We start from the raw sequence: 20750 nt of genomic DNA, 5'->3' as shown, positions 1-20750 counted from the left end.
TCTCCTCATGGCCCGCAAATTCCCAAACTCCCAAACCTGAGCTCTAGCTCTGCCCATGACTTGCTTCCCTGAGTGGAGCAGAGCTGCCCACTTGGCTACCCGATTCCTCACCTCATGATCAGAGGCCAGGAGTACAGTTGATGTGTGCCCGCCATGTGCCAACCATGTTGGCAGCAGCCGCACATACCAAGAGCATTGTATTTCAGCTATCCTTGACAGCAGGCTTTTAGACAAGAAGAATTGTAAGTTCTTATTCAGTTCAGTTCAGTTCAGTCGCTCAGTCATGTCCGACTCTTTGCGACCCCATGAATTGCAGCATGCCAGGCCTCCCTGTCCATCACCAACTCCCAGAGTTCACCCAAACTCATGTCCATTGAGTCGGTGATGCCATCCAGCCATCTCATCCTCTGTCGTCCCCTTCTCCTCCTGCCCCCAATCCCTCCCAGCATCAGTCTTTTCCAATGAGTCAACTCTTCGCATGAGGTGGCCAAAGTACTGGAGTTTCAGCTTTAGCCTCATTCCTTCCAAAGAAATCCCAGGGCTGATCTCCTTCAGAATGGACTGGTTGGATCTCCTTGCAGTCCAAGGGACTCTCAAGAGTCTTCTCCAACACCACAGTTCAAAAGCATTAATTCCTCGGCACTCAGCCTTCTTCACAGTCCAACTCTCACATCCATACATGACCACTGGAAAAACCATAGCCTTGACTAGATGGACCTTTGTTGGCAAAGTAATGTCTCTGCTTTTGAATATGCTATCTAGGTTGGTCATAACTTTCCTTCCAAGGAGTAAGCATCTTTTAATTTCATGGCTGCATTCACCATCTGCAGTGATTTTGGAGCCCGAAAAAATAAAGTCTGACACTGTTTCCACTGTTTCCCCATCTATTTCCCATGAAGTGATGGGACCAGATGCCATGATCTTCATTTTCTGAATGTTGAGCCTTAAGCCAACTTTTTCACTCTCCTCTTTCACTTTCATCAAGAGGCTTTTTAGTTTCTCTTCACTTTCTGCCATAAAGTTCTTACTAGCAAAGTTTAACACAGTCTCATATCTTCTCTCTAGAATCAAAGTGGGAGCCAGTTACCAAGACCAGGATGTTTAACTTTTAGTAGGCAATTTGGGAACTTTACTTTCACTGAGATGAGATCATCCTTCCTGATTCTGCCTTTTACCAACCTGTGTTCCAGAGGTGCTCTCTGCTATAGGATGAGGCAAGGAGCCAGAAGATAAAAGGTCAAAAACAGGTGGAAACTCACTACACTTGCTCCTCCCCTCTTCGAGATTCTTGGTGGGAGTTGACATATCAAAACCTCTGAGGAGACTTGCAGCATGGACACCCATTAACTTTGTTTTCTCTGGTGTTGCCCAGCCTTATTTGAGTACCCAAATCTTTTGCAGAATGGAAGTTCATGTGGCTCTAAAGCCACGTTCTCCCAAGTGTCCATGGCCCCTGGATTCTGGGATCATGAAAATGAAGAAGACAGCACTCACACAGAGGCCAGCGGAATTGGGGAATTGTAAGGAATTCCATTGACTTCATGGCACCCCACCTCCTTCTTGAGAGTCCTGAAACATACTGACCCAGAAAGGTTTTCACAATGATCCAGGATGAAAACAAATGCCCACAGTCTCCTCCAGCAGTTAGTTCCAACCTACTACTAACTGACACTGTCATGACGACATGAAGTTGGGGAGGAGGAGGCAAAGCTTACCAAGAGAGACTGAACCCCTCTCCTGTTAGGTCTCATCTCTTCTTTTAATATTGCATGCAGGCCATGGCAAGGCTCCTCGGAACCTTTACTAGATTTCAGAATAGTGAGTATATAGGTAGATAGTGACATGCATTCTTTACCTTCCTCACCCATATTTACAGAGGCCTAACGTCCCAACCTCTAAAGAGGAGTTTGTTTAACAGAAATATTCTAAGGCAGCTAAAAGAAAGGGAAGCTGCTGGAGCCATCAGAATCATCCTGTCAGGGGTTAACGATGGGAGGAAAGTTTAAGAATTTTCTGCTTCCTCTGAGTTAATTGCTAATTCTATTTCAACTTCTTATTTCTGTTAGATTAATAACTTTAAAACTCAACAAATACCCACTGACCCCTGACAGAGCACAAATGTGTCATAGAACCCAGTTTGGGAAATGTTATCTTACCTTATCCAGGACATGTGTAAAGGTGGAATGTTAAGGATTCTTTAAGTATTTAAAATTATTTTTATTCCCCAAGTAATACACATGACTTAATTCTCTTTTTAAAAAATAAAAGTGTTGCCAGTAAAACTAAGATCCCCTTTGGCCAGTCTCCTTACTCCCAGTCCCATCTCCCTTATCTCAGACGAAAAAAGAGTGTTTTGTCCCCTATTTGTACATATACAGCACACCCATACACTTGTATGAACACACTTATTTATAATTTTTATAAAATATATAGAGTTGGATTTTTATAGTAATAGTATCATATGTTTACACCTCGCTTTTTTTTAGTGCAAAATGTGTTTGGGAGATCTATTGTAATGATACATATCCAATCATTCCTTTCAAGTGTTCTGTGGCATCTCCTCTTATGATTTCACCATAGTTTATCTGTTTCCATTCTGTTGGACCAAGAGGTTCTTTCCACAGTGGGACTGTTCTAGGCTATTCAGTGCTGAGTATCCTTGTCTGTGGTCCCCTGAGCACAATCAAGGGATCACTGGGGTAGATTCCTAGAGATGTTACTGCTGGGTCATGGGTCACATATTTATTTTTAAATGGTGTTGCCAAGCTGTGAGCAAAGCATTCTTATTTGTAAGAGGGTCAAGGGAAGGGCTCTCCACAAGGACTCAAGAAAGTCAAAAAGGAGATGAAGGATATGGATGTATTAGCTGATTTGAAAATTCTCTGAGATTTTTTTTTCATGCCAATAGCCCCCAAAACCAATTCACTGTCAAGATTAAAGCTGTGGTGACTTTTTCTCAACCCAAAGGCTGCCTTCTGCCTTTCTGGGCTTTCCTCTTTCCTTCCAGACTCTCCTTCATATTCTTCTTAAGTTGGTATCTTGATCTAACCTGCTATAGACTGTGTGTGTGTGCACACATGTGGGTGAGGAAGACAGACATGTATTATCGTTGAAAGTTTACCATTGAATTGAAACATGACATTGAATTATGTTTGAGGGAAACTAAAGAATTCTTATATAGTAAGAAAGAAGTGGATAAGTGACAGCCAATTCACATACTGTTAAACTGAGTAAAAAGAAAAAAAAGAATATACATGTCACAATGATGAATTTTCACAGAAGATGATAGATATGCACTGAAGAGCAGTAGGATGTTTACACAGAAGAAACGAGTAGGCTATTTGTAATCAATTAGGTTTTCTAAACTCAAGAACATTTAAACTTCAGACTTTACATTTTTAAATCTAAATTAAAAATTTTAAATCTATAGATAATTGTAAGCCTACCGTGACTCATGATACTTGTCTCTTGCAAAATGTAGGCACCGAGGTCTTATGATGATATGTCACATTATGGAACTTTAAAAAATGGGTAAGCAAAAGATTGACATCTACAGGTGCTAAAGGTTCAAGGAGACCAAGAAGGCTAATGCCTCCTCTTTCATAACACAGTTCTTTCTGTCCACCCACCTCCCATACCACCCCTTTCACTCCCAACCCCCCCACCCCCACAACTCTGATCCCAAACTAAAATGAAGGAGTAGAGTTGTGACATAAGCGTCTGTCACTGAAATTAGAGCAGGGGACTTTTTGCAATTATACCTTGAAGTATAATTTCCTAGAGGATGGAAACGTTTAAGATTTGGTAATAGGAGTCAAAGAGGAAGGAACAATGGTTTATGACTTTTTTGCTTTCAGCTGAGAGTATTGTTTGTGGTCTGCGCTTTGGCACACCCAGCCAGCAAGGATGGCAAATGGTATAATTTAAGGGGCACCAAAGGGCCTAAAGTATGACAACATATCAGTGTCTGAAATTCCCGCCATTAACCTCACCATCTAAGGGTCTAGTGGAGACATGCTCATGATGTTTTAGTATTAGTGTTTAATTTTTAATTAATATATACACAAGATTATACAGAAAAATATTTAACCTTACAGAAGCTATATGATTAAAGCTAAAAGTCTTTCTTCACTTCCTTCAGCCTTGAGTTCCATACTTTAAAAACTACCACTGACCTTTCATAAACCATGTATCCTTTCAGAAATCAGATAATGTATAAAGAGAGATATATACACAGATGTATAAATGTTAGTGGTAGCTTAAAATAGTGCATAAAAGCCCTTCAGGCAAATAATATCATCTTATCTATACTGTCTATACCTTACTTTTTCACTTAATACATTTTGGACATCTTTCTAATCAGTACTTTTTTGTCTTCCACATTCTTTTAAGCAGCTGCATGGTATGTCAGAGGTCCATAGACCATAGCTTAGAAATCTGATCCCCTACTTTTAGGCATCTGAATAATATTAATTACTTTGCTATTATAAATAATATGAAAATCAACTTCCTAAAGTATATGTAATTGTATCTAGAGCTGAGTATGTATATAAAATTATTCTCAAACAATGGCATTCCTAGAGCAAAGAAAATACGCATTTTCATAAACATTACCAAGTTTTTGAAAACATTTATACCAATGGTGTACAAAAGTACCAATATACCCCTGCATCTTCGCTGATATTGAGTTTCATCAAGCATTGTATTTATTGTCAAGTTAGTAAAAATGATTTTGTTTGATCTTTTTTGTCAATCTAGTGAGGTTTGTTGCTTTGCTTTGTGTTTCATTATGATGAGGTTGAACATCTTTTCATGATTATTAGTCACTTTTTTCCCATGAGCCTCTTGTTTGTAATTTTTGCTCATTTAAAAAATTTTCTGTTTTGTACAGTGTAAGCTATCTCTATACAAAGATAACCTCTGTCATGTGTGCAGCAAATTTGTATTCCTAGTTTGTTATTTGTTTTTTTTACTTTATGGCATTTTTATACTACAGAAGTACTTCATTTATGTGGTTTTCCTTTATGAATGCTGGGATATATTCATTTTAGTCAGACAGTTGATGATATCTTCTTCTTGTGACTTCTGATACTGGAATCAGAATGTTGTGATTATTAAATCAAAGTCAAGAATTCAGAATTCTCAAATTGTATGATTCTTAGCCCAAATTTGATACTTTTACTGACCCATATTTTAGTTAACATCTATGTATGTGTGTCTGTGTGCATATTAATCTCTCCAACTACATGAAAAGCAACTTGAATGGCTGAAGGAATGAATTGCTATTTTACATACCCCACTCCGCAGTGTCCAGTATCTAGAAAGGGAAAAAATTTAAACCTGAGGGAATTTCAAATTAGAACACTGCCAAGAAGAGTAGTGTGTTATAGGTCCAAATTGACACACTGGCCCAAAGAAGTAAGATTTCCCCAAAGAAGGTAGGAATGATTCCAAGACAAACCCAGCCTTCATTCTCCTTTTGCCTAGAATAGAGGTAGTTCTTAGTTTTTCAAGATCTTGCTCTACCTACCTTCCTGACTTCTCTTGTACTATTCTTTCCCTTATTCATTTTATCTTATTACTCTTGGCTCTTAGCTGTGATTCAAATATTCAAGTTACCTGTCACTTAGGGCCTTTGCCTGGCATGTTCTTCTTGACTTTCATGTTCCTCCTTGTCCTTGTCATTCAGACCTGTGGCAGATTAGATTTTCCAAAGATGGCCACACCACTATATATCCTACAATGTAAGGATGACATGCCTCCTTCAAGAGGTGGGGTCTCTGTTGCTCCCTATTGATCTTTTCAGTCATCCTAACCAACAGAGCACAGCAGAAGAGACTTTCAAAGCTGGGCCGCAAGAAACGATAGTGCTTCTGCCTGGCTCGCTCACCCACTCACTCTCCCGAGACACTCACCCTTGGACCCCAGCCACCATATTGTGAGGAGACCAGAACATGTAGAGAGACACTGTGGAGGTGTGCTGGCCAGTGGTCCCAGTTAGCACTCAGCAACCACCAGATATGTGATTGAGCAAGCCCTGAAGTGGTTCCAAACCCAGACTTTGAGTCCTCCAGCTTGGCCCCAGACATTATGAGGCAGAGACAAACTGTCTCCACTGTGCCTTCTGAAAATCCCTGACCCAGAGAATCCATGTGTGTAATAAGCTGTTGTTTTAAAGCTACTGAGTTCATGGTACTTCAGTATGCAGCCACAGGTAGCTGAAATAAGACCTCAGCTTAAATGGCCTCAGAGAGGCCTTATCTGACCACCCAGTCTAAAGCAGTAACCCAATTATCTCATCACCTTCTTTAATAAAATTAAATGATGCATGGCACACTCTTGTTTGGTTGGCTTGCTTGTTGTCTGTCTCCCTCTACTAGAAAGTAAACTCCATGTGTGCAAGGACCTTATCTTTCTTGTCCACCTCAAAGTCCTCAGCACCCACAACAGTGTCTGGTTGTAGATAGGTGATCAACAAATATTTGCTAAGTTAATAAACAAATGAATGAATGAAACATTCCTAGATAAATAGATTCCTCCATTAGACCTTATTTTTCCTACTTGATATAACAAACTTTTACTGAGAACTTCCTCTATTCTTAGGGGATATGTTATGATTTCCTATTCTATGGCTATAAGTGTGCTTCAAAGACTGATTTAATGCTAATAGAAGGAAAAATAGTAATAAACATAGCAATTCACATAATTAAATTTTTTAAATTGGATTTAGAAATGACAGAAGTAGGGAAGAGTAAAATAAAGGGAAATAAGGCAAGATCTTTAAACATTAAGAAAGGAAAATAAACAGAGCTTGCCAAAGAAAGTGATAGTTTTCAGTCACTGCAAAACAGAACTCTACCATTTTTATATGATTTTCAATTTCCTAAAAACAACTCAGAGAAGGCAATGGCAACCCACTCCAATACTCTTGCCTGGAAAATCCCATGGATGGAGGAGCCTGGTAGGCTGCAGTCCATAGGGTCGCTAAGAGTCGGACACGACTGAGCGACTCCACTTTCACTTCTCACTTTCATACATTGGAGAAGGAAATGTGGCAACCCACTCCAGTGTTCTTGCCTGGAGAATCCCAGGGACGGGGGAGCCTGGTGGGCTTCTGTCTATGGGGTCGCACAGAGTCAGACACGACTGAAGTGGCTTAGCAGCAGCCGCAACAAAAACAACTCAGTGCTTTTTTATTTATTCAAAGAACACTACCATGTTGGTCAGAGAATTCATTGGACAATATGGGAAAAGTAAGCTCCTTGAAATCTGATTCTTTATGGCCAGGTAGTATGGTAACCAAAAGCTTCCCTTCTCTCTCACTTACTTAACATTCTTTGCCCAAAAGAGGTTGGAACCAGTGACCAAACCAATAGATCAGTGAGAAAATCTATAGTGCATGAATAGATCTCAGGCTTTTAAAAAAGTCTAGATTGCTCTTAGAAATTGTTCGTGAAGTAAGTCTGGTTTAGCCAGGTACTTGGAAGTTTCTTCTAAGACAGTGAGTTTTTTTCCATTGCATAAGTATATTTACATTTTTGTTTTCAAACAAAACCACCTTTGCTGTTTTATAAAATGTTGAAGCCAATTTAACAGTTCATTGGCCTTAGAGAAAATATTAAAATATCACAAGGAAGCATAGAACAGAATATTATGGAGAGTTGCTAGGGTAAATATGTATTTTTTATGACATCCTTGGGAAAATGAACACCTCGCAGCCATAAACCTGCAACTTGTTTGTATCTATTATAACTTACAACCTACAGTGATGACTTCTTGTCACTAAAAATGTTGAAAGTTCCTTGGCTAGACAAAGCGTAGGAGATGAGGCATGGCCTGTTTGAAGTTAACTATCCTTCTAAAATAATCATATAGTGCATAACAGATAATACTTTCCAGAGGATGCCAGGGTTGAAATGTGAGATGCTATAATCCTCTTGATCCCTTACCATCCAACAATTAACTATTATTCCATGGCCTTTCATTATGTAATCACAGAAATACCCATGTTGATATTACAGTTGACCTTTGAACAACACTGGGCTTAGGGGTTCTGACTCTCTGAACAGTAGAAAGTCTGTTTATAGTAAGCCATCAGTATTCAAGGTCCCTCCATATCCTCAGATCAGCAACCACAGATTCAGCCATCTGCAGATTGTTGGAGAAGACTCTTGAGAGTCCCTTGTACTGCAAGGAGATCAAACCAGTCAATCCTAAAGGTATTCAGTCTTGAATATTCATTGGAAGAACTGATGCTGAAGCTCCAATACTTTGGCCACCTGATGCAAAGAAGTGACTCATTGGAAAAGACCCTGATGCTGGGAAAGACTGAAGGTGGGAGGAGAAGGGGACAACAGAGGATGAGATGGTTGGATGGCATCACCGACTCGATGGACATGATTTTGAGCAAGCTCCAGGAGTTGGTGATGGACAGGGAAGCCTGGTGTGCTGCAGTCGATGGGGTTGCAAAAAGCTGGACACAACTGAGTGACTGAACTGATAGTATTTACTGTTGAAAAATTCTGTGTGTAAGTGGACTCACAGTTTAAATCCATGTTGTTGAAGAGTCAGGTGTACTTACAACCACCTATGCCTTTTCTTCTGATTTGGTACCTGTTCTGTAACTTTTTTCATGAATCTCAATTTAGGTAAAATTCTTCATAACCCTCTTTTCAAATATCAGTTGATAAAAGTGAATTCAAAGATTATAAAGTAAAATTGCTTACCCCTCTCTCCCTATCATCTGTTAAGTCAGAAAGCAGCTAGGGCTCTGACCTGAAAACAAGACTATAACCAATCATTAGACCAAATCTTAATGAGACTAAAACTGTGGATTCAGCTCTGCACATGGGTTAATTGTACTTACTTTACAAGATGCCAGAATTCCTCTAGTCTTTTTATATGCTCTTTAAAAAGCAATTAAATGAGGAGAATGTAAAAATTCGTCAAAAAACAGCAAATGTCTGCTAAACAGCCTTTGGAAATTTGTGCTCCAACCTGAATTTACTGTCTTAGCTTAAGCCAGGTCCCTATTCCCTCTTACCAATTGAATGTCAAACAGATAGCTGCTGCATAGGAGTTAACCCAGTTGCTGCCTTCCCAACCTTGGAGCTTACCTTCCAGCAAGGAGACTAATTGAAAGCTCGTAAGATACTTTTTACTCAGGAAGTCAGTTCACAGACTAGAGTTTCTGCCTTCAAACTTAATGTTCCTTATGCGTGCCGTTGCTTTTAGCCCAACAGTCCCTGACTGTTTCTTAGTTTTCCCTTCCAGTTCTTATGCCTGTTCAATTTTTATAGCATAATTGTTAGGAAAAACTTGTTCCAAGAACAATCAGAAAATAATCCAAACCCAATCAGTTAAATAACCACAATCATCATCATCATCATCCTTATAAGATGGTGGCAAAGGTCAACTTGGTTTTTAATAAACAGATTCCAGCAAGTTTAAAATTCTTGAACCTTCTTTCTGAGTTAAATTCAAACTGAAAATTTTACATTCTTTTTATTCCTTTACCAAACTCCATATCCTAACTGAATAAAATAAGCTTTCAGGAGTGTTGTTTTTTTTTTTTTAATGATTTAAATGGCAAGTTTAAAAATCAAATGGTTCTGATACAACAGATAACTGATGCATTAACTGTCAGTGAATATACCACAAGGATGAAAATCTTCCTGAAATGCATGTGGGTGTGTCTGAGGGTAGGGCACTTGGGGCAAAAGACTTTCCAAGCTTTTCTAAAATCCATATATTTGCAAAACTCACTTGATGCATTTTAGAAACTGATTCCAAATCTAGCCTGTTTCAAGGTCAAAGAATTTCTGATCTTTTTTAGGCACCTTCCTCTGTTTCTATACAGGTACTTTCCTTTTTTTTTTTTTTTCCTACTTTTTCATGTTCCTCAGTGAGAGAAAATATCCAGCTTCAGAAACAAGAAGCTTATCCATACTCTCAAATCTACAAGCAAAGCAGCAGGCTGGGAAAAAGAGAAATTGAAATTCATTTCCAGTGGAGTAGCTAGTATTGGGCTACCCTGTTCAACTCTAGCAGCCCACCATTGCTCTGGAAAATTTTTGTAGTCATCCTATCGATTCATATGGAGTTTAGGGTTGAGTCTTTTCTCCTGAGCTGCTATCAAGCCAAATTTCCCCAATCCTACAATGGAAACCATGACTTAATTTTGAATTTAAATACAGGTCTATATTATTATCCTCATTAGCCTTCATCTTATTGGTTTTGATTCATTGCTTTAGTATCTTAAGATTATTCTGAATCCTAACTCAGTCAGACATTAGGAGGAAATTACATTTTACAAGGAGATTTGAGTCTAATATCCATGCATTTAGTGGTTAGTCTGTTATCAGTGATATTCTAGATAAGACTCAGAATCCTTCTCAGTGTTCCAGTGCCTGCTATTAATTATTCTGAGTTGGCATTTGAGAGCATATCTATTCACTGTGCCTGATTTAGGTATTCACCTTTCTCTTCATTGGAATTATTCACAAATAGGCAGTCAAGGTTACAATCTTAAGTAACCTACGTCTCTTGATGTAGATCTCTTGGAATTTCTGCCATAGCAAGCCTGCTCAGGTCATTTGAAATCTATTTCCAGAACCTGGGACACACAGCGGAGTCCTTCAAATCACCTAGTTTTAATGGCAGATTCACCTTCTCCCAGGCTCTCATCCTTTCCACATCACCAATCAGTGGCCATTTGCTCATTGGAAAAACAGTGGGAACTTCTTGTGGGGTTTTCCCCCATAATTTTTGACTGATAAAGCCCAAGCAAATCAAATACTTGTCAAGAAAAAATAAAAAGCAGTAGATATTCATTACCATTTCTACTGATAGAAGCCTAGGTGAAAAACGTGGAAAGTACTTTACTACCCAGAGACTGTATAGACCAAAGGCAAGAGAGGACTGCGTCCTCTGTTTTATATTCCATCCAAGAGTCTTATCCATTGCATTATCAACATCTGTGAGATAGTTCTTTCTTATGTTCCACTGTCAGCTTGATCTTGTTCATCGCCTCTAAGTATCTGTATACAGACGGTAAATTTAGTGAAGGTGGGAGTCTTGACTTAGCTCCACAACCCAATACTGAGTGTGCCAGTAGTGGTTTGAATGAATGAATGAACATGAGCGTTACACAATTATTTATTTTTTTCCGAGTAGCATTAACTTTTTCCTATGTTACAGTTTTATATAAAAGCAGTTTGAGTAAAAATGAACAAGTTTCTATGTTTCAGTTCAGTCGCTCAGTTGTGTCTGACTCTGCAACCCAATGGACTGTAGCACTCCAGGTTTCCTTGTCCATCAGCAACCAGAGCTTGCTCACACTCATGTCCATCAAGTCAGTGATGCCATCCAACCATCTCATCCTCTGTCGTCCCCTTCTCCTCCCATCTTCAATCTTTACCAGCATCAAGGTCTTTTCCAGTGAGTCAGTTCTTTGCATCAAGTGGCCAAAGTATTGGAGTGTCAGCATGAGTCCTTCCAATGAATATTTAGGAATGATTTCCCTTAGAATTGACTGGTTTGATCTCCTTGCTGTCCAAGGGATTCTCAAGAGTCTTCCTCAAAACTACAGTTCAAAAGCATCAATTCTTCAGTGCTCAGCTTTCTTCATGGTCCAACTGTCACATCCACACGTGACTACTGGAAAAACCATAGCTTTGACTAGAGGGACCTTTGTCGGCAAAGTGCTGTCTCTGCTTTTTAATACACTGTGTTGGTTTGTCATAGCTTTTCTTCCAAGGAGCAAGTGTCTTTTAATTTCATGGCTGTAGTCACCATCTGCAGTGATTTTGGAGCCCAAAAAAATAAAGTCTGTCACTATTTCCATTGTTTCCCCATCTGTTTGCCATGAAGTGATGGGACCAGATACCATGATCTTGGTTTTCTGAATGTTGAGTTTTAAGCCAACTTTTCAGTCTCCTCTTTCACTTTCATCAAGAGGCTCTTTAGTTCCTCTTCATTTTCTGCCATAATGGTGGTGTCATTTGCATATCTGAAGTTTTCGTATTTCTCCCGGCAATCCTGATTCCAGCTTGTGCTTCATCCAGCCCAGTATTTCACATGATGTACTCTGCAAAGAAGTTAAATAAGCAGGATGACAATATGCAGCCTTGACCTACTCCTTTCCCAATTTGGAACCAGTCTGTTGTTCCATGTCCAGTTCTAACTGTTGCTTCTTGACCTTCATACAGATGTCTCAGGAGGCAGGTAAGGTGGTTTGCTGTTTACCAAATTTATTTTTCTGGAGTTTCTGAATCAGAAAGATTTACTTTGAAATCAAAGATTGGAATTACTGATTTTCAGTTTCTCTCATCTCCTTTCATCTCTCTTCACCTTGAAACACACACAATGGAGGCAGTTTAGTGAGTATGTCAGAGTACTTTGTTCAGTAACAGAAATGGAACTATCCAAACTATCCCTTGGATCCCTCTCATGTACAAGAATATTTTGGGGCGAAATGGATGGTATGTGTTAGGCCAGAGCTCTGGATCAAAGAAGAGCAAAATGCTTCCCATAAAAACACAATCATCAGATTAATCTTGCTTAGCCAGGTACCAGTCCAGCTAACCATCCATTGACAATCTTATAACTATCTGCATTCATCCACAACAAACAAAGCAGTGCCTGATTCCAAAGGAAGACAAGGGGAAAATGAAGTATTTCTGCTCATTTACTTTTCAAACAAAAGACAAAACGTAAGCTAGGATGCAATATGAAAAGCACAGGTTTAGTAAGATCACAGAAGCTAAGTCACTTTGGGTACAAAGTGTATATTTTTGAGTGTACCTGGTGCTTTCAAATCAGGACATTATAATAACTGAAAATTATAGGTCAGTGATGGAACCTCATGGTTAAGAGTACAGCCTTTGAGGTTTAGCAGAACTGAGTTTGAGTTCCTGTTTTGTCACTTTCTTTCTGTGTGCCTTGAACTAATTAGTTAATCTCTCTGTGCCTCAATTTCCTCAGCTGTAAAGGGGACACTAGCAGTTTCTATAATATTTAACAGGGTGGGTATAAAAATTAAATGAGGTAACCCAGATAAAGTCTTCGCAGACTGCCTGGCACAGAGAAACAATGAATGTTTGTTATTATAGCTATGTGTCTTACATTAATCCGAGAGCAATTAATTTGGTAGGAAGGTTGATAGATTGACTAGAAATAGCACAGAAGTGTCTTATCACAGAACGTAGCCTTTCTGAGAAATCATCTGCCCAGCAAGGCCAGTAGCTTAATTACAATTCATTTGAAATGAAAGGGAGACAAATACACCATTGTAAGAATTGGAATGGAGAATTGCTAATGAGGATTGAGACAGTGGTTTGAGGAAGAAAAAAAAGGCCAGTCAATCTATTTGCAGTGGACAGAACCTCTGGCCAGTGGCCCAGAACAAGAACATATATCTGAAAATCTTCATGACTCCCTCTAAAAGCTGAATCAGAGTCCTTAGAAGCTAGGTCTTTGGTAACCAACCAGGGGTACCTTGGGAACTGACGAACACCCTTTCTACAACATGCTGTGAGGGAGGGTCATGAGGCACGTTGCACCAGGGGATCTCTGCGGTGCCTGAGATGGGGGTCCAAAGTAGCAGTCTTGCTGGTGGAAGCTGACCCCACTTTCACTAATTCCTTTCATTTGAGATCCCCCAGAGACATCCATCTGGCCTCATGGAGCTCACAGCTTAGTGAAAGGGTGACTGGATTAGAGCAACAGTTCAGAGGGATGGGTACCCTGGCAGGGATACACGCAGGGTATTTGTGGAGCTCAAGGAAGAACCATGTAACCAGTTTTCTTGGAGAAAATATCTCAGATGGGACAGGAAGAATGAATACAGTTAGAAAGACAGTAGGGCTCACAGTTGGGGAAGAGGAGAGAGGAAAGCATGGGCAAAGGGCCATATGAGGAGCAAGAGCGTGGCATATTTGAAGGATTAAAAAATGGTCTGTGCAGCTGCAGCGGGGAGCACATTCATTTTGGTGATGGATATCCAACATTAATTTGCACTTACTCTGTGCCAGGCCCTGTCACAAGCAGACCCATTATGAGTATTGGCTCATTAAATCTGCACAGCAGCCCTCTGAGCTAGAGACTGTGGTTCACCTCGTGTTACCGAAGGGGAAACTGTGAATCCGGAAAGTTAGGATTCATGATATTAAACCTGAACCATAGATCCCACCTTTTGTAAGTAAGCTGAGATTTCTATTCAGGCTTTCTGGCATGCACACTCACATTCTTAGCCACTGTACCTCCCCGAAGGCATGGGTTCCTGCCACCCCAAGAGTGTTAAGATACAGAAGACTAGAGAGTGCTTTTGTGTAGAAGTTTATGCCTGTGACTGGCCTGAAGTTAAATTTAAATAGTCCACTCTCCCACCCCCAAATCTCTCCAAATATGTTTCTGAATAATAGAAAGTATGAGCACAAGTTTTTAATTCTACACAAGTTTTACTTCTACAGACTGGAGTTCCTGCAAAGTCTTGATTGAGACTATTTTTAAATGCTTTGGGTAAAAAAAAAAAAAAAAAAAAAAAAAAAAGCCTCATCTGAGAGGGCTATTCTATCTGGGACTCAGGCAGAGTTTCTGAGTGTGCCCAAGGCTGGAATTCTATCCATATCCCAAAGGAAGTAGCTTCCAGGTAGCCCTGTGACAAAGAAGAAAAGTCACTATTTAAATATAACTTTACTACACTATACAGTGGCCAACTAGAATACTGGCCACTGTTGGAGTCCAGCAACACCTAGCACATACCTTACTATGCAGGAGATTATCAAAGAAATGTTGGGAATGAGTAGATAAGAGCTTGAATAAATAAGTGAGAGAAGTTTTCGTTGTTTCTCAGCTTTCTCCTTTCTGTTGATGTGTAATAGTGTAAAGGAGAAACATCTCTGACTAGGGTCAGAAGTTATAAGAACAGATACAACTTCTTTGACCACAAAAGTAATACCATCTTGAAAAGATTTTGCACACCCATGTTCATAGCACAATTATTCACAACAGGCAAAAGTGGAAGCAATCCAAGTGTCCATTCGTGGATGAATGGATAAACAAAAATATATATATGCAATGGAATATTGTTTAGCTTTAAAAAAGAAGGAAATTCTGACACATGCTGCAACAGGGCTGAACCCTGAGGACATCATGCTAAGTGAAATAAGCCAGTAACAAAAGACAAATACTGTATGATTCCACTTATATGAAGTACCTAGAGTAGACAAATTCACAGGGACAGAAAGCATGGTGGTGGTTGCCAGGCACGGTGAGGGTAGGCGATAATGTGGATTTATTGTCTAACAGGTATAGAGTTTCAGTTTTGCGACATGAAAAAAGTCCTGGAGATGGATGGTGGTGATGATTGAATAGCATTGTGAATGCACTCAATACCACTGAACTGTACACTTAAAATGGTTAAGATGATAAATTTTATGTTATGTGTATTTTACCACAGTTGAGATTTTTTGAATGAAGACAAGATATTTTCAGGTGAAATAATGCAAACTATTACAGTTCAATTTATGTTACTATTATAACACATACTTTGTATAACATATGCATTAATTATTATCATAGCTAACATCTACTTCATACACTATATTATAATGTAATGATAATCTAACAATAATAATAGTTGCTATTATTTTTTTTATATTCAGTTGCTAAGTCATGTCTGACTCTTTTGAGACCCCTTGAACTGCAGCACTCCAGGCTTCCCTCTCCTTCACTATCTCCCAGATTTGCTCAAACTCATGTCCATTGAGTTGGTGATGCCATTCAACTATCTCAACATCTGTTGCTCCCTTCTCCTCTTGCCCTTATTCTTTTCCAGAATCAGAATCTTTTCTAATGAGTTGGCTCTTCGTATCAGGTGACCAAAGTATTGGAGCTTCAGCTTCAGTTCTGCCAATGAATATCCAGGGTTGATTGCCTTCAGGATTGCCTGGTTTAATCTCCTTGTTGTCCAAGGGATTCCTCAAGAGTCTCCTCCAGCACCAGAGTTTGAAAGCATCAGTTCTTTGATGCTCAGCCTTCTTTATAGTCCAACTGTCACATCCATATATGATTACTGGAAAACCATAGCTTTGACTAGAGGGACCTTTGTCGGCAAAGTGATGTCTCTGCTTTTTAATACACTATCTAGGTTTGTCATAGCTTTTCTTCCAGGGAGCAAGCGTCTTTTAATTTCATGACTGCAGTCACCATCTGCAGTGATTTTGGAGCCCAGGAAAATGAAATCTGTCACTATTTCTACTTTTTCCCCATCTATTTGCCATGAAGTCATGGGACCAGATGCCATGATCTTCATTTCTTGGATGTTGAGTTTTAAGCCGGCTTTTTCACTCTTCTCTTCCACCTTCATCAAGAGGCTCTTTAGTTCCTCTTTGCTTTCTGCCATTAAACTGGCATATCAAAAGTAGTTGATATTTCTCTGGGCAATCTGGACTCCAGCTTGTAAGTCATCCATCATGGCATTTTGCATGATGTACCCTGCATATAAATTAAATAAGCAGCGTTACAATATATAGCCTTGACATACTCCTTTCTCAATTTTTAACCAGTCCATTGTCCATGTCTGGTTCTAACTGTTGCTTCTTGTCCTGCGTACACGTTTCTCAGGAGGTGGGTGAGGTGGTCTGGTATTTCTATCTTTTTAAGAATTTTACAGTTTGTTGTGATCCACACAGTCAAGGGCTTTAGCATAATCAGTGAAGCAGAAGTAGGTTTTGTGGGGCGGTGGCAGGGGGGTTGGGAATTCCCTTCCTTTTTCTATGATCCAGCGGATGTTGGCAGTTTGAACTCTGATTCTTCTGCCTTTTCTAAATCCAGCTTGTACATCTGGAAGTTCTCGGTTCATGTACTGATGAAGCCTAGCTTGAAGGATTTTGAGCATAATCTTGCTAGCATGTGAAATGAGTGTAATTGTACGGTAATTTGAACATTCCTTGGCATTGCCTTTCTTTGGGATTGAAATGAAAACTGACCTTTTCCAGTCCTGTGGCCACTGCTGAGTTTCCCAAATTTGCTGGCATATTGCTACTATAGCTAACATCTATTGAGCACTTACCATGTGCTAAATTCTCTTTCTAATTATTCTTTGCTTATATGCATATAATAATACTATGAGTCAGCTGCTATTATTTTTCCTATTTACAGATCAAGAAAGTGAGGTACACAGATGTTAAATAACTCTCAAAGGAGCACACATAATAAATACAACTGTGATTAATCTAAAGAAATAGCTGAAGGGTGGTAGCTGCATTGACATCTTAAAATGAGGCAAGGATGTAGATCAGCCAAGCCAGGGGTCCTAGTAGGTTACAACCTCACCCCAAATTTCTTCAGCTACAGCTGATCAGTAATAATAATAATAACAGTAAAAGGGGCTCCTAGATGCCTGGTACCACAGTAAGGAGTTTGGATGCATCATCTTATTTGATCTTCCCAACAACCATAGGAAGTAGCTGCCACTTTCCCCCATTTTACAGATAAGGAAACTGTGGCATGGAGAGGTGAAGAAGCTTGCCCAAGGACACACAATAAGTGGTGGAATCAGGATGTAAATACAAGCAATCTGAAGCTGAACTTTGTGTGTTGACCACAATGCCAGTTTCTCAAATTGTGACTGAGCTTTAACTTCCTGGTACTTTTCATGACAGTGATAATAACAGTTGATATTAACTGAATACTCACCATATATGGAGCTAAATGCTTCCACTGTGTTACTTCCTAAGTGCCCCAAAAGGACCTTGTGAGAAAGTTGCTGTTACTGGCTCTACTATATAGGAGAAGAGAGCATCCCAGGGCTTTCCCACTAGCAGGAGGTGGAAGCAGGATTCAAATCCAGGTGGTCTGACCCTGGTTTATACTCTGAAAGATGCCACCCTACCTACTCAGAGTGGCAACCTTGCATCATTGCCAAGGAGAGTTGAAATGCATGTATTTGGACCCTACTCCAGACTGAACCAATGAGAATCTGCCTTTTCATAAGCTGGCAGGTGATTTGTGTGCCAGTTGAAGTTTGGGAGATGCTGGGTTGCATTTCACTCTTTTCCTGAAAGGCAGGCCACAAGAATACAGTAGTAAACAGCCTAGACAAAGTCCTGCCTTCCAACAGCCACCACACTGGTTGAGGGAGATGAAACAGACCACAGATAAGGAAAGGGTTTCAAAAGTGGCAACCCTGGGTTGCTTCTCAAGGTGCAGTTTCTGGTCTTGCCCCAAGACTTACTGAGTATGAGTCTTGTGGATGGAATCTTGGAAATCTGCATTTAACATGGTGATTCAGATGCTCTCTGAAGTTAGGAACCACTATGCCCCCTAGTAAAGTGCAGGGGAAGAATCAGAGAAGAACACCGACATCTTTCCTACTTTTCTTATGGCCCCAGTCCTGAGGACCAGAGAGAAACATCTCCAATAGGCTAAACAACTGGCAGTCAGACAATGAAGAATTGAATTTGGCCCCTCTCTGTGCATTAATTTAAAATATTGAACTTCAGAGAGCCATTGATGCTACTTAATATGGTGCACAAGGCTGCAGGTACTCACAATTGACCCTGGGTGGTATTGACCTGTTCCTATGGAAACAGGCCTTGGTTCTGAGCCTGCCTTTGCCTGTCTGCTGTATAGCCCCAGCACCCTTGGGACGGGTCGAACATGACAGTGGCAGCCAGGACCTAAGCAGACACTAACCATGCTGTGAGCATATCCAGCCAGGAACCAATTCTCATGTGAGATGCTGGCCCAATGCAAGGCTCCTAAGCTGTTCAGTTCAGTTCAGCCTCTCAGTCGTGTCTGACTATTTGCAACCCCATGGACTACAGCACTCCAGGCTTCCCTGTCCACCACCAGCTCCCGGAGATTGCTCAAACTCATGTCCATCGAGTTGGTGATGCCATCCAACTATCTCATCCTCTGTCTCCTAAGGTGTCTCATACAGAAATATTTTATTAGCAGCTCTGCTGTTCTCCTGTTACTGAGAGCCACTAGCAGGCCTCAGTGGAAAGAACTAGGGAAAGAAATACAGGCAAATTTTTCCCAAGACTTGGAGTTTGAAAAGACAAAACAGAAGAACCAAGAGGAAAGGAATAATATAGGCAACCTGCCTTTTTTCAAATGGTGATAATCTTGACCAACATATAGAAGGGCTTACTATGTGCTAGGCCCTGCATTAAGAACCAACATGCCTCATTTCATTCTCCCAATAATCCTGTGAAGTCATTATTATTTTAATTATCCCCATTTGACATAGAGATGCCAAGCTGTCACTTTGGAGGAAGAGAGAGAGAAGAAAAGGAAGGTAGGGGGACAGAGGAAAAAAGGAAGGAGGAGGAAAGAAAAGAATGGAGGGAGGGGGAGGGAAAGGAAGGAGGAAAAGAGGGGCAAAGCTCTCAGCTTTCTTCAAAGATAGAAGGAAAAATGACCATGGAAGGCCTAAAGCAAAAGAAATTTCCCTGAAGATCAGGAATGCAAACTGACTTTTTACCTTAATTTGGGACAATGGAAATACTTAAGCGATTGGCTTGTTTCATGTTCTATAAACTGAAACCAAAAAGTTGGCTGAATTTTAACCACCACCAAATAACACACACACACACACACACACACACACAGTGTTTGTTTTCCTAATTATGACTTCTTGAGAATGAATGGAAAATTTGGCAATCCGATTAACTGTGGCTTACAATAAACTAGCACTAAATGGGTGTTTTATATGCCCTTTGTTTCCCATTCTCCTTGGAAGATTGTCAAGGATTTAATGAAACTAATACTTGGGGATTTAAATCTCTCATAACAAGAAACCAGAGCCTCTCCAACACTAACAACTGGAAGGAACTCAAGCTCTCTGAGCCTGTGGGATGTGTCAGGCACTGAGCTAAGTGCATTGTGTACTCTGTCCCACCAGGTCTGCTCACCAAACTCACAATGAAGATATGATGCATACTTTTGTTTTACAAAGGTGGTAACTCAGGCTCAATAAGGCTGTGTAACTTGCCTAGATGTTGAGTCAAGGAGCTAGAAAGGGTACCTAGGCTTTGCTAATTGTTTTTAATGGCTTTACAGACAATGCCTCAGAAAGTCATCATCGCCTCCTCAATAGAGATTTGACCTCCACTCAGGGAGCCGGGGGAATGCCTGTGATTCCAGAATGTTATTAAGGAGTCATTGAGCCAGTCAGTCATTCAGCCTTCTCTGCCCAGCTGCCATGGGAAATGCACATTCCCACACAAGTCCACTGGGCATAGCAGGTGCCCCATAGGGCTGATGCATTCATTCATTCAGTAGATTTTAACCAACTAACTGCCATGTGCCAAGCACCAACCTGGGCATTTCACATGCTACTACTATTCTTTAATTATTAAAAGAGCCCTAAGAAGCAAGTACCATTATTATCTCTATTTCATAGATGGGAAAAAAGAAAGTCAAAGCTGTTAACTGTAGCTGGGAGTCTCACCAAGTCTGTCTGTTGATTCTGGAATTTGCTCTCCCAAGTGCTACGGAATAGTGTGCATGAAAAGATAGACACGATACCCACCTCATAGGATCTATCACAACAGCAGAAGAGCTGTACAGCAAGCCACTGATTAGCCAAATAATTATTTCCTACCATTATAGAGCATACTGGGGGCTTCCCTCATAGCTCAGTTGGTAAAGAATCTGCCTACAATGCAGGAAACCCAGGTTCAACTCCTGGGTCGGGAAGATCTCCTGGAAAAGGAAATGGCAACCAACTCAAGTATTCT

The 20750-nt window shown here is 40.2% G+C and overlaps 1 protein-coding gene across 3 annotated transcripts in view; it reads left to right on the top strand.

Moving 5' to 3' along the window:
* NR3C1 (nuclear receptor subfamily 3 group C member 1) overlaps positions 1-20750 on the top strand; it is a 487336-nt gene that overhangs the window by 223542 nt on the left and 243044 nt on the right. The window contains exon 5 of one of the 3 annotated variants that reach the window (XR_008705691.1): positions 1402-5145. The exons of the other annotated variants lie outside the window; for them this stretch is intronic. The gene's annotated coding sequence lies outside the window, so the exon portion shown is untranslated. Of the gene's footprint in view, positions 1-1401; positions 5146-20750 lie in introns of those variants that run through there. 3 annotated transcript variants of the gene reach the window in all.

This window comes from Bubalus kerabau, chromosome 1, assembly GCF_029407905.1.
Source record: "Bubalus kerabau isolate K-KA32 ecotype Philippines breed swamp buffalo chromosome 1, PCC_UOA_SB_1v2, whole genome shotgun sequence".
Classification (NCBI taxonomy): Eukaryota; Metazoa; Chordata; class Mammalia; order Artiodactyla; family Bovidae; genus Bubalus; species Bubalus kerabau.
Note: the sequence above shows the minus strand (reverse complement) of the source record. Positions and strands in the feature narration are given on the sequence as shown.